Source organism: Athene cunicularia, assembly GCF_003259725.1.
Source record: "Athene cunicularia isolate RWA chromosome 15 unlocalized genomic scaffold, athCun1 chr15_part1, whole genome shotgun sequence".
In the NCBI taxonomy this organism is placed as follows: Eukaryota; Metazoa; Chordata; class Aves; order Strigiformes; family Strigidae; genus Athene; species Athene cunicularia.
Window position 1 is genome coordinate 10,758,753 of NW_020799121.1, and position 12,610 is coordinate 10,771,362.

Genomic DNA, 12,610 nt, shown 5'->3' on the forward strand with positions numbered 1-12,610 from the left:
TTTTTTTTTTTTTTTTTTTTTTTTTTTTTTTTTTTTGAGCTGCTGTTGCGTTTTACTTCTCTAATTGAGATGTCTCAGCACCTCATGCTGTGTGTTTGGGGGAATCTGACATGATCACAGTTGCTTTGACATGTGGTGCCAAGACAGAGCAAGGCAGTAGTAATTTCCACCTGGTTTTTGTTCTTTTCTTTAACCATATCTGTTGCTATCACATTTGAGCTCTTGAGCACCAAAATGTGAGAGGCAGGCTGGCCCAGGTGTTAACAGCTATGCGAAGCAGGGAGTTTCAGCTCGTAAAGTCTTGGTTTAATGTGTGGTTGGGGTTTTTTAAGATTTTTTTTCCCAGTGGAAATGAATTTTCAATATAAAATAAAATGCTTTGTTTTGGGGAATGTCTTATGAGAATTTTTCCATAGCATTTTGGAGAGTTGGGGTTTTTTATGCCTTTTAAATAACCTTAATTAGGTAAAGCTGGACTCAGAAGGCTTCATTTGCAACTGTTCAAACTTTTTCTGGTGGAAATAATAGAGGTGGGTGATTAAAACTAATATTTTATGGGGTTTTGTAAGTTAATTAATCATCCACATGTTGGTTTACTTCAGTTTAAATTACCATAGAGGGACCAGGAAAGGGCTAATAAGGAGCACAGTCTGTGCTTCCAGCCTCCAAAGGCAGCCCTGTTTCCAATGGGCAATTTGTTATGTTAATAGATTGACATTTAAATGTTTGGTGTGGAAGAGAAAAAAGAACACTTCACCGGTTGCAGCATAAACCAGTTTCGGGATCATTCATAATCTTCATGTAGAAGTCAATTAAAGATCTTACTGGAAAGCAGAGGTTCATGGGACAAAAGTCTGCTCCTGATTTATCAGTTATAGAAAGACTGTTTCTCATCAAAGTCAACACAGAGTAGTATTCCACAGAGCTTTCTCCTGTGGTGACAATTATTTTAATTACTCTAGTGACAGATTAATTCTTTTCTAATTTTTATTATATACAATATTACCATATAGCAACTACTTGGGTTTTTTAAAGCCTTGTGAGCTGTATCATGGCTGGCATCACTCTGCAGCTAAGCCTTCCCACGGGCTACCTGGCACCAGCTGCACACCCATTTCCAAACAAGACCCACTGATGCCTCGTGGGACAAAAGGGAGGGAAACAATAATATCGTGGGCATATGGCCTTCTCCACATCAGTACTTGTCACCTCAGGAAAAAACCAACCAAAGCCCCCCGGCAAACAGAGCCCCAATCCGAGGCCATCAGAGCCAGGTGCAGGGCGGAAGGTGTCAGCTCCCCAGGGATGAGCCTGTTCTCTCACGTTTCACTTGGGCTCCCTGGTCCTCCCGAGCTGGTGCAGCTGTAGATGCTGTTTTCCTCCTCACCGAGCTGTGATCGTGCTGATTTGTGCCTGGAGCATCTTTCATCCACGAGCTCGGAGCCTCCACAGCAGCAAACAGCTGTTCCCACAGCCCCCGTTCCCGTGACGTGCTGCATCTTGCTGACAAATTTGCCTGTTGAGGCAGAGAGAGGAAAGTGCGTTTGATTTTTCTCCGGGTCGGGCTGTGAGAGATGCACAAGCGAGCGTGGGCAGGAGCCCTCAGGCTGGGGCAGTGGGGGGGCACAGCCAAACCCCATCCCAAGGCAGGTGAGGTTGTGAGAATGGGCAGCTTGACGGTGGGGGGGAGCAGCCATGACAATCACTTTTCCTGCTAATTTTTCTTTTAATTACAAATGCCTGTTTTGGTTGCAGTGTGCTCTGATTTGGGGAATATTCTCTTTCAACTATTACAGCAAAATGCAACATTTCCAACTGGTCTTTTGCCTGGTAAACACCATTTTATTGTCTGCTTTTTTCTTTTTTTTTTTTTAATGACTACTTAAGACAGTTGCTGATTTAGTCCTTTTTTACATCTGAAGGCACAGCTATCACTGCTATTATTAGTACCCTCTAACTCTGCTGATGTCCATGATCAAAATTAACTTTTATTACCATATCCTTTTGACAAGTTTGTTTTATTCTAGTTGGCATCAGATGTTTTCTAGTAGAGTTCAGGTTTTTAAACAGACTTAAAAGGCCTCCGACAGCACCCCTGTGAGCTACCTCTGCTGCGGATCTGGTTTCCAAAGGCGCAGAGCAGGGCCGTGGGTCTCCATCACAGACGAGACAGGTTTTGTGTTCCTAAAACCTGTTGGGGAGCTAATTCCCCTCTTGGTTTTGGAGCTGCAACATTCAGGCTAGCGGCCATGCACCGATGAACTGGGGAGAGAACTCAGTCCCACACAGCTGCTAACAGCCCGGTCCGCTGGTGCTGGAGCTCGGGGCTCGGGGAGCAGAGGTGCAGTGGGTGTCTGTTCCTCAGCTTTGAATAGCTGCTAAAACAAAGCCAGTGTCCTCAACAGACCAGTCTACTCCGCATGGCTGTGCTGAATTTTCAGCCTCTAGCAGGTGTTGGGCAGCAAAAAAGAATGAGAAGTGAAACGCTTTCAGAAGTGTAGGAATTCTTATCTTCCTCTTCACTCCAGCCATTGCCTCCCAATCACACTGGTTCAGAAATGGGAGAGGATTCAGGGAGGGGAATGATTTAAAAACTGGAAAACATCTCAGAGAGAGTCCAAGAAAGAGGGAGCCCATGCAGGGACTCACAGGGAGCTTACGTGGTGCTTAAGTACTTACGTGGTGAACATAAATTTGAACACACTCTTTAATCCATAGGCAAAGACATGACCATCAGCGTATGAAGCCGTAGCTGTACAAAGGCAGACCAGAAACAAGTTTGTTATGGTGAGGGAGCAAGTTACTAAGGACTGCAACAGGTCTATCCCTCATGTTTTCAGATGTTTTTCTGGAGACAATGTTCTGGTTCAGGTGCTGCCACCAGGCAGGATGGAGGATGTCAGAAGGTCTCAGCTCGGCAGAAGTTTGACTTAGATGACCATGGTGCTTTCTTTTGGTCTCAAAACAAATAATCTGGTAGTGTCTGTAGGAAAAGGGCAAAAAAAAACCCAGACGTTCTCAGCTCTTATTCAGCTTTAATTCCTTTGAAAAGGAACTATGTTATATCCAAGGCATGCTGAGGACTGGTTTTCATCTGATGCAAGTACATAGACTGCAGTCACATCATTGCTCATTTCACTGAGGTTAACGGAGAATATGTTTCAAACTATATATTGCTCATTGCCCATGCAAAGGCCTGACACAGAGTTCACTGAAGTGTGATTCCCACAGACTTCAGTGAGCCCTAAATCCTTCAGAGCTAAATTCTAATTTTAGCTACACCAGAGCACACCCGAATGGCGTTACCTGCAGCGTTCATTTTGGTTTTCAGCATCACCGTATTTGAGCAGCTCAGACTTTCCTGTCACTCTTGCCTCGAAGCATTCCCATGAAATAGGGGGAGTCATATCCTCTGCAAGCTTGGCCACACCAGGCAGGCTGTGCTGCTGCCAAGAACTGAACTCACATCTCACAAACACTAGTCCAGAGCCTTAAATGTGAGCTTGTTCCTCATTTGGGGGCAAACCAAACTAGACCCCCCAAAAAATTATTTTGGAGTAAACCACTCCAGTCTGGCCATATTTATTTTCATATACCATTGCCTTTTCTTGCTAAATGTCTGGTCTTTCAGAATATTACATTAACCTTTGTTTTGTTGGTGGTTTCAACTTGGTAGTAGGGATAGAATCTCAGACAGCCATCTTCTGCTTTTAATAGGAGTCAAGCAGTGGCGATGAAATTGCACTTTTTGAATAATTCTGTATGTTTTCTCACTAGAATACTGAGCCACAGCCTTAACCTTCCCAGTAGTTCATGGCAGTTACAGCTGAGTTATTTGATTAAAATATTATTTTTACCAGCTACTTGAAAGTACTGCAGCAATCTGATTTATTCTCATTGTTAGTGCTTGTTTGTTTAGTCTTTCAGATGAAATGAATTTACCATTCATTTAGTGCTAATGCCAAGGGTACTATTGTATTCAAAAATAATGGAGCACAATATGCGGCAAAACATGGGTATTTTGCTCACGCAGTTGCATATATACACAATGGAAATTATTTGGTGGCTTAGGGTGTTAATCTGCTTCCTCTGTGAATGGGTACTTGCAGCTTTTGTATCAGCCCACAGTTATCCCCTGTTCCACAGAGGCAGTCGGTGTATCCAAGGCCAGAGATAGAGCTTTTCACTCTGGGGTTACATGCCAAGTGTTGTCACAAATAAATAACAATGCACTTGTCACGACAGCCCTTTTCTGCAAAATCTGGAGTTCTCTGAATTTTCTGTTGGCCTGAAAAATACGGGGGGAACTAAAGAGATGGAACATTTTAAAATCCTCAGTTTTAAAGCAGTAGTCAGTGTTGAGTGCACAGTTTATGACACAAAGGTCTGATATCAGAGGGGTACCATGCAGTCAATAGTCTTAATAAAACCAGTGGGAGATAGGAATCCCACTGAAAATCAGGCCCTGGTTCCTTGGAGCAAAGACACATGGAAAAGCTCCTTGTTGTCTGGCATCTATTTGGTATTCTGCACTCCCCAAATCTGAACTCAAGGTCTAAGCCATTAGAGTCCCTCCAGAATGTCTTCGCAGGGCTTATCCTCTTTAATAATGATTTAAAAAAAAAATTCCTAACAAGATACTGCCAGTTGCATATGCTGCTCAAAATGTAGTTTTCACTTCTAATGTATATGGGTGCTCAATCACACATAAAACTTAATGTAAGTGAATTTTAACACTGCCGTAACAAAATCTGACTTTTCTCATTAAAAGTAAAACCTCACTTATTTCAGACTACTAGGCAGAGAGTTTCTAACCCTGGAATGTGTTGCTGGGAACACTGGCAATAAACAAAGGGAACAGCAGGGAAAGCATCACTGGCATATCCTCATCATTGCATTTATATTAAAGGGCTCATCTATTTTTTCTCCCTTCAAACAGATGAAACAACAAGGTTTTATTTAAAATAAATTTATCTTGCTCAATCTTTAAGGGCTTGAAGTTAAAGCCCAGAGGGATAATATGACTTATTTTTCTCTTTTCTAAAGCAGAGATGTTACACAAATCTCTCCAGCTGGTTCAGCCAGATTCCCAAATCTTCCCCTGAAAAATATGTGCAGCAACTTGATTTTAATACCTCCCCAACACACATGAGGGTGTACCTGATTTTCCTGTTCTGGGCAGACACCTACTTCTGCTGTAAACTCTTCTGACATTTCTGACAGAGATAATTATAGTGCTCTGGGGGACTTTTGGCCTTACCAAAAATAGATGGGAACAGGGAGACATGCATTTACAGGCAGAACTAAGAAGATGCTGGGGAGAATAGCATCTATATTATGTGACAGCTTCTGAAAGAGCATCACAAAAGTCCCTGCTTCATTTCCAGGCTTTCATTTTTTTTTTCACTTCCCATGATTAAATTTCTGTCTTCCTGGAACTCTTCCAATATCAAGACACATTAATGGAAGCCCTTGCATGCACATTGTTTGTGTGACAACTGTAGTGGAGCAGGAATGCATTTTACATCAGGTGATCCAGTGTGACACCTTAGGAAGGTCCCAGTAAATATGTTCTGACTCTTACACATCTGCACTGTGCAAAGCTAAGGATGGATACAGGTTTCTGTGGGATTTGAGCTCAAGCCATCACGTTGTGTTTGCTTAAAGTAGAACCCCGATTGTCTGTAATTCAGGAAACAAACTTTTATTCAATTACGGGAAAGTTACCTTTTGTTAATTTTTATAAAATAGTTCAGATTACATTTCCTTCCCCAAATGTTATAGCAAAAATGATGCATTTATTAATAGTTTAAAATGTATTTAAATACAGAAAAATTAGTAACCAAAAAAAGAAGAACTGTTGAGGGGAAAAAATGCAAGTTAGATTGTGCCTAAAGCCTGGGGAACGCTTGCTGGTGACCTGTAGCTGCGTTCACTGGCTGGCACACGGCGTTGCCTGCTCCTCCCGTTCGCTCTGTACCCGTGTCACTCAGCTGCCCAGCCTAGATCAAGAGACGCTCAGAGGTGTTTGTAGCTGGTTCCACTGCTCTCTCCTTGGGGCACACATGACAATAACCCTTTGCACACCACAGGTGCAGGATAGTGCTCTCGCCTGCAGAATTCACAAGGACTCAGAGAGTTTTTCTTGCTCCCGGGGTTATCTGTTTCCTGTGGCTCCTCCTTCAGGTGTCTGGCTCTAAGAAGTTTCTGTCCTCCAGTCCTGAACACCTTGTCAGGAAGTTGGTTCCTGAATTTGGGGTGGAATCTTACTGAGATGTGGGTGTCAGAGAGGTATCGCCCTCCTTTTAATGGAGACAGAGATCTTCACTGGGTGAAGCATCCTCACCTGGGGCTGCGTTGATGAGCTGTTGTTTTGGTGAGGCCTGTGCTCTCCACTCACCATACGGGAAATGAGGACAAAGAGTTTTCTGTATTTATGAGCTTCTCACATGAAGGTGAGATTAATCTTAACCATAAAGCAGTTTAGACTAAAGCAGTTCCTGACTATTTGTCTTCGTGCAGAAACTCCGCCGCTGAGGCTTCATTTCTCTTCCATGGGTCCAAGATTGCCTCTGGTTGTTTCTTTGCAGGCAGGATAAGCACGTGTTCTCCCGTTCTCCCTCGGGCTGAGCTGCTGTGTGTGGCCAGCACTGGTACCAATTGCAGTATCTACCACTGCCCCTTCTTGCCAGACTGGCTCATCCTTTCCTGGCCTTCCAGGTTCATATTCAGGATATTTGGCCTCTTTTGAGATAGGTCAGAATTGCATGAAAACCCCCCCCCGTTTCCCCTGAGCTGCCCACTGACCCTATAGGTGCCAGCTGAACCTCGGCGCATCTCTGTTACCTGGCTCGTAGTGTACTCATGCAATTAGCTGCCTGGGGCTGGGACGGAAGGCATTAAACAAGACACATAAATAGGAGCCATCCACGAGAATTAATGACTGCTACAAACCCGAGGATCAAATTTTCCTGTTTAAAAATGGGATTTAACTTTACAGGTGTTAGCAGCATGGGGTAGGAGTGTAGTGACTGTGTCTTAGACTGATCCTTCCATGTAAAGCCTGATGAAGCTGGGATCTTACAGTGCAATCAGCTGTATGATGAAGCTTTGTTTCCATGGGATGAAAGCAGTTTGGTCTCAGCAGTCTCAACTGTCCTTAGGAACAAGCATTTACATTCAGCCCCAACAAAAACCCTGCTTCTGTGGTTCACTGGGCTGCAGAGAGATCACAGACCGGGACCAGAGGATTTATTCTAGTCCAGAGAATGACTTGCTGGGTGATATGTTCCCTTCCACGCAACAGGTCAGCCCTCCCCAGTCTGCTCTGTTGTCTCCTGGCGTGACATTTAGAACAATGGTGCATTGCACTGGGAAAACCCAAGCCAGTGATAAAATATTAGCAGACGGGAGCTCCTGCAGTGACCTGTAGAGGCATGTGCAGCCATCGGTCACCAGGAGATCCCAGCCTCACAGAACAGTCTAAAAGGCACTTTTCTTTTGAGGGGGGAAAGAAAAAAAAGTCCTTGGTTTGCAGTCTAACCTGCTGGAGAAGGGAATTATAGTTCTACAAATTGGTCTTCTCCTTATTCTCAAAACAAATGCAACCTTCTTGAAAGACATCAGTAATAATCCTTCAAAGCTTCCCCTGCTTAGCAGAGAGAGGGGTTGAGGATACGCTGCTTCTTTTGTTTCTACTTTGGCTGTCTCATTTAATTTAATGGGTTTCACTGTATGTCCTCGGCCATCTCTACAGCTCCCACTTCTCAGCAGTACAGAGTGCCCCGTGCTCTGGGCTACTGGTGCAAGGGCATCCCCTATCCCAGCTGGGTTAGGTGACTCAATCCTGCTGCAGAGCTGCCTGTTGGCAAAATCGGAGCTCGGCAAGCAGTGGGATAGAAGGACAGAAGTTGCTTCAGTGTGGAACAATGGTACCTTAACAATGAGGACTGGGAGACTTCCCCCTCGTGGACGCTTAAACACATCCTGATGTTTTATTCAAACAAATGACATGCAGGGACAAATGTTTTAAAGAGTGGAAGGGATAGAAAAATGATCTCCTTAAGCTACATAACAGTAACTAAATAGGATGGAAGATGCACTAAGTAACTAGATGCATAATACTCCAGGGACACCTTGGAGCATTTCCCAAGGCTACAACAATAAGAGATGTAATTAGTAAGAAACAGTAACTATAAAGCTGGAGATGAGCTACAGGCTTTGTGAAAGACTTTAAACCTGTTCAGAACAGAATCATTACTAGGGTCATACTGAGATCAAAAAGAGAGTGAAATGCTATTAAGAGATGATGAATATTCAGAACATGTAATACTAATGTTCTCCTATTCCAGAGAACGGTTATTAAATTTCCCCATTGCCTCTTACTTTGCTATACTTTCATACAGAAAAAGATGCAACTTTTTTTTTTGCCTGACTTGCAGTGCAGTCTGTAAATAGCTATATTGTCACTAATACTTGGCCAAGGCAAACCTATTTTAAACTACATTACACAGTGTGAGCCAGCCTTTAATTGCCTTTATTTACATCAGATAGCACCTTGTATTCCAACAGTTGCTGATGCTCTTTGAGCAACAAGCGATAATGCCATGACGGTGTCACAGTCTGACTCCGAATTCAGCGGTTGGCTTCTAAACAGGGACTGAAGTGCTAGTATTTTGTACCATTACTGCTTCATTTGTGTGTTACCTTTACAGTCTTACCTTGCTCTTCAAGTAACTGTTGTCATTGCTAGATTATATCAGGTACATAAATAGGGATTGTAAAGACAATAGCTACTGCCAATAGTATTTATTATTTCTGCTGTAGACTAGAACTCAGTTGTGCTAAAAGCCACACAGGTAGCCTGCAGCCTCCTCAAAAGCACTGAAAGAGTATGGGCAAGCACAGCCTCTGGAAAACACAGCAACTGTTTAGGTGACTCAGGCAGGCTCCGCAGTGGGTGATGCAAGGTGTGGTGACCACTTGTACAAGAATTTATATATTTTTTAATTGCAGGTGACTTCTTACTTAAACATATTTTTAAAAGAAAAAAGTTAGGAAAGAAGCTAGGAGGCTGTAAGGGATGGCAAAGGCCATGCTCCAGGCATATAAGCTTTTGATATATTACTCAAGTTAAATTAAAGATTCCGTAAATCATTTCACTTCATTAAAGCCACTAAAATAACAGTGCAACTTTTCAATGGCAGGGATTAATTTTCGAAGCAGTACAGGGGCATTTTGTTTCAATGCCTGATGTAACTTGATTGAATCAGACAAATGAAGTAAGTGACCTCTATCTAGCAAGGTTATAGTTCTAGCTGGACTTATGTCTTAAGAAGATTTGTGCTGAAGTACACAAGAATGGAAATTGCAATGCAAGAAGCATACTAAAATATAAAAGAGGTGCTACAACGTGCTTCTAGAGTAGGCAGGGGTAAAGGGTACTGTAGGGGTGTTTTAAATGCTGTTCCAGGTCAGCTGTCCAGGACTATGATTTCTCAGTAACCAGATGTTCTCTGCTATTCTTATTAAAATGTATGGTTTAATTTTAAACAAATGTTTTAAATTAGCTGAATGGTAATGCTCTAGGGAAAATTAATTTCGAGAATAATTTTTCAGGCACCGGACAAAACAAATGCTGGCCTACATTTTTGGAAAGGATGAGAGATTTCAAGTGCCCTCAATACTTAATACCTAAAATTAGAGGTCATAGGAATGACGTGGACTAGTTGATGAAAATATGGTTCATTTAATGAGGATTAAATTGCACATAAAAATTATTCACCCCTTTAGAAAATTTAGATTGTTTTTTAAAAAAATAGAAATCTTGGGTTTATCTTACTGTTTGCTTTTATATTGGTGACCATAAGGCTTTTAACAGTAGATCCTTTACAAGTCTAAATGCAATTAAGACTCTTGAAGATCAAGACTTTCCTTTGGCTATGTCAGGCAGAATTAAAGGTATCCATGGCATCTAGGAAGACATGTGCAAGGCAATACCAAGCAATTGCAGCTCAGGCTATAGAGACCTGGGGTTTAAGTTTCAAACATTAAAGCAACCGTGCTTGGACCAACCAGGCAGAGGAGGGTGGAAGTGAAATAAATTCTGGAGTGATGAAATTACTTTCGACAACTTAATGAAAAAAAAAAAATGCTGAGATCCCACTGAGCCATTAAATGATTGATTTCCACATGGAAGCACCCATTTCCTCTGACAAGCCTTTGACAAAACTGTTTCTTTATTTTCATGTGGAACGGTTCTTGACCAGAAGATTAAAAAGACTGAGGGGAGAAAAGGACAGAATGGGTTATGAGCCCAACAGACAGGAGAAAATATGTTGAAAAAGAAGACTGAAGTACTTGTGCATTCATTAAACATAAAGGAAGCATTTGCAGATATTTGGATTGCTTAATATTCAGACTAAGTTGATGTTAAATTATATAGGAACACAAATACTTTTAAATCTTCCAATATATAATTTAACATTTGATGGTTGTCTATGTGTCCTGCTGTGTCAAGTAGGTTAATGGCAAAACATCAACATTAATTTCCCTGAGATCACCAAGTAACTACCTCTTGCTAATGTGGAGCTCTGAAGTTCTGTTAGAACCTGAAATCACAATGGTCAGCATCAGACTGCAAGTGGCATCCCAAGGGCTCTGAATTAAGCTGTTGGCTCAGCCAGGCTACCAAAGCGATCGTGGCTGAACGTGTAGGAGTCCTGCAAACCTTGGCATCCCCGGTAACTTGCATCAGTCAACTTTTGCTGTGTGCAAAAACTGAATTTAAAATGTTAATGCTCTAAATGCCATGTCACTTTAATTATTTTTGTAGCTCAGTCTCCCCAGATATTGAAAGAAATTCTTTCTTTCTAAAGACTTTTCTAAAATATTGAAAGAATGTGCTAATATACTTACAGCCCTCGTCATACTCCAGTTCCTTCCGCTGATGCCTTCTGTTTCATTCATGACATCTTAAGCCTGAAATACTTACAAATATTTCTAAAATGAGCTGTAATGAGTCCAAAGAGAAAAGTTTGACTTTTGTTTTCTTTAAATCCTTAGAGATATATATCTAAATCCTTTCCCTAGTTCTATCTGACTACATTATTCCCTCCAGACACACTGTATAGTCCACCTCTAAGGCACTCTGGTTATTGCCAAGATAAGCTAGTTCAGATCAGTACAATCTGTTTTCCTAAAGGCTGGCCTTCAGAGCCAGCCGCAGATTGTGCTATTGGCAAAGGACAAGAGCTTGACAAATTTTGTGCTCGCTCAAGGAAGAGAAGACCCCCTTGCTTCCTACCGAGACCCTTTATAAGGGGTAAGACCAGTTGCCTGTTAATGCTTTCCCAGGCAGGGCAGAGACAGAGGAGTGCAGTGTTGGCTCCACTTGCTGGGGAGACTAGCAGAGCCAAGACTGGAGGTGGGAGCTGGTAAATCCTTGCTGGTTTAAGCCAACAGGAACTTTATGCCTGGGAGCAGACGAAAATGGGAAGGCTTAGCTCGGTATCAGTGTTCTTAGCGCATACACTGGTTAAGTCTATAATGGGAATGTAGAAACTAACTCTAAAAATTGGAATATGTATGCTCTAGGTCTAATTAAAATGAAATCCTACTTCAGGAAGCTCTCATTCCACACACCACAGGCTCTAGCTGGGTTTTGCCACACACTACCAAATTGTCTCCATTTCTGAAGTAATCCTGCCAAGAAAGGAAACAGCATAGTAGCACCCATTGTACAGGTCCACTGCTTTCATTCAGTTCCTGCGGATTCAACGGCAGAATTAATTGCAAAATAAAATGCATGTAATTGGATTAATTAACACTACATTTCAAGGTCCTGAAATGCTGAATTAGCCGTGGGGTAAATGCACAATGAAGGTTTTTCCTGCAAACAGAACAAGTGCTATTTTTGGAGCTGTATCTGTATTTCATCGCGGTGTGCCTTGCTTAAAAAGCTGCTAGGATAAGAAATGGGGCTTTGAAGGGGGAAGATAAATACCATAATTAGGGCTGCAGGACAACAAAAGGATTATTCTTAAATATAAAGTCATTTGAGTGAAGTTGCTTGGAAGATAATTATACCTGAAATTGCATGCACGGGTCTAATATTTTTGTTACAAGGACTTACAAGACTCATTGAATATTTATGGGCCTGGAACATAAGACTGGATGAAATTTAAAACATAAATTCAATAGCAATTTATTATTATGAAATTCCCTAGCAGTTGTTGCCCCAACCTTTTAGCCTTAATAGACAGGCTTCATGTTGCAGAACACAAGCCCATGTGATAAATGATATCAAAGCTGAATGCCCTTGATTGATGAACGCTGCCTCATTTGATGACTGTAAAACAGTCCCGAGGGCTGATCTCACCACTATTTTGGTTGTTTTCTTTTCTTCCTCCCTTAATGCATATATTGCAGAATGGTTGTTGTGCTTCTGATATGGTTATCACATGCAAATGAGCATGCTGTTTCCCAGATGCAGATTTCATATTTATAGATTAAATACAGCCTGAAAAATCATATGTTAATTACATTCTGAGGGTGTAGCAGAATTTCTCACTTGAACATGTTTTGTTTTGCTGGAAATAGCACAAATTCC

At 41.8% G+C, this 12,610-nt stretch overlaps 1 protein-coding gene across 1 annotated transcript in view; it reads left to right on the forward strand.

Moving 5' to 3' along the window:
- The window catches only part of TMEM132D (transmembrane protein 132D), a 294,843-nt gene that overhangs the window by 278,395 nt on the left and 3,838 nt on the right, over positions 1–12,610 (forward strand). The window lies entirely within an intron of this gene.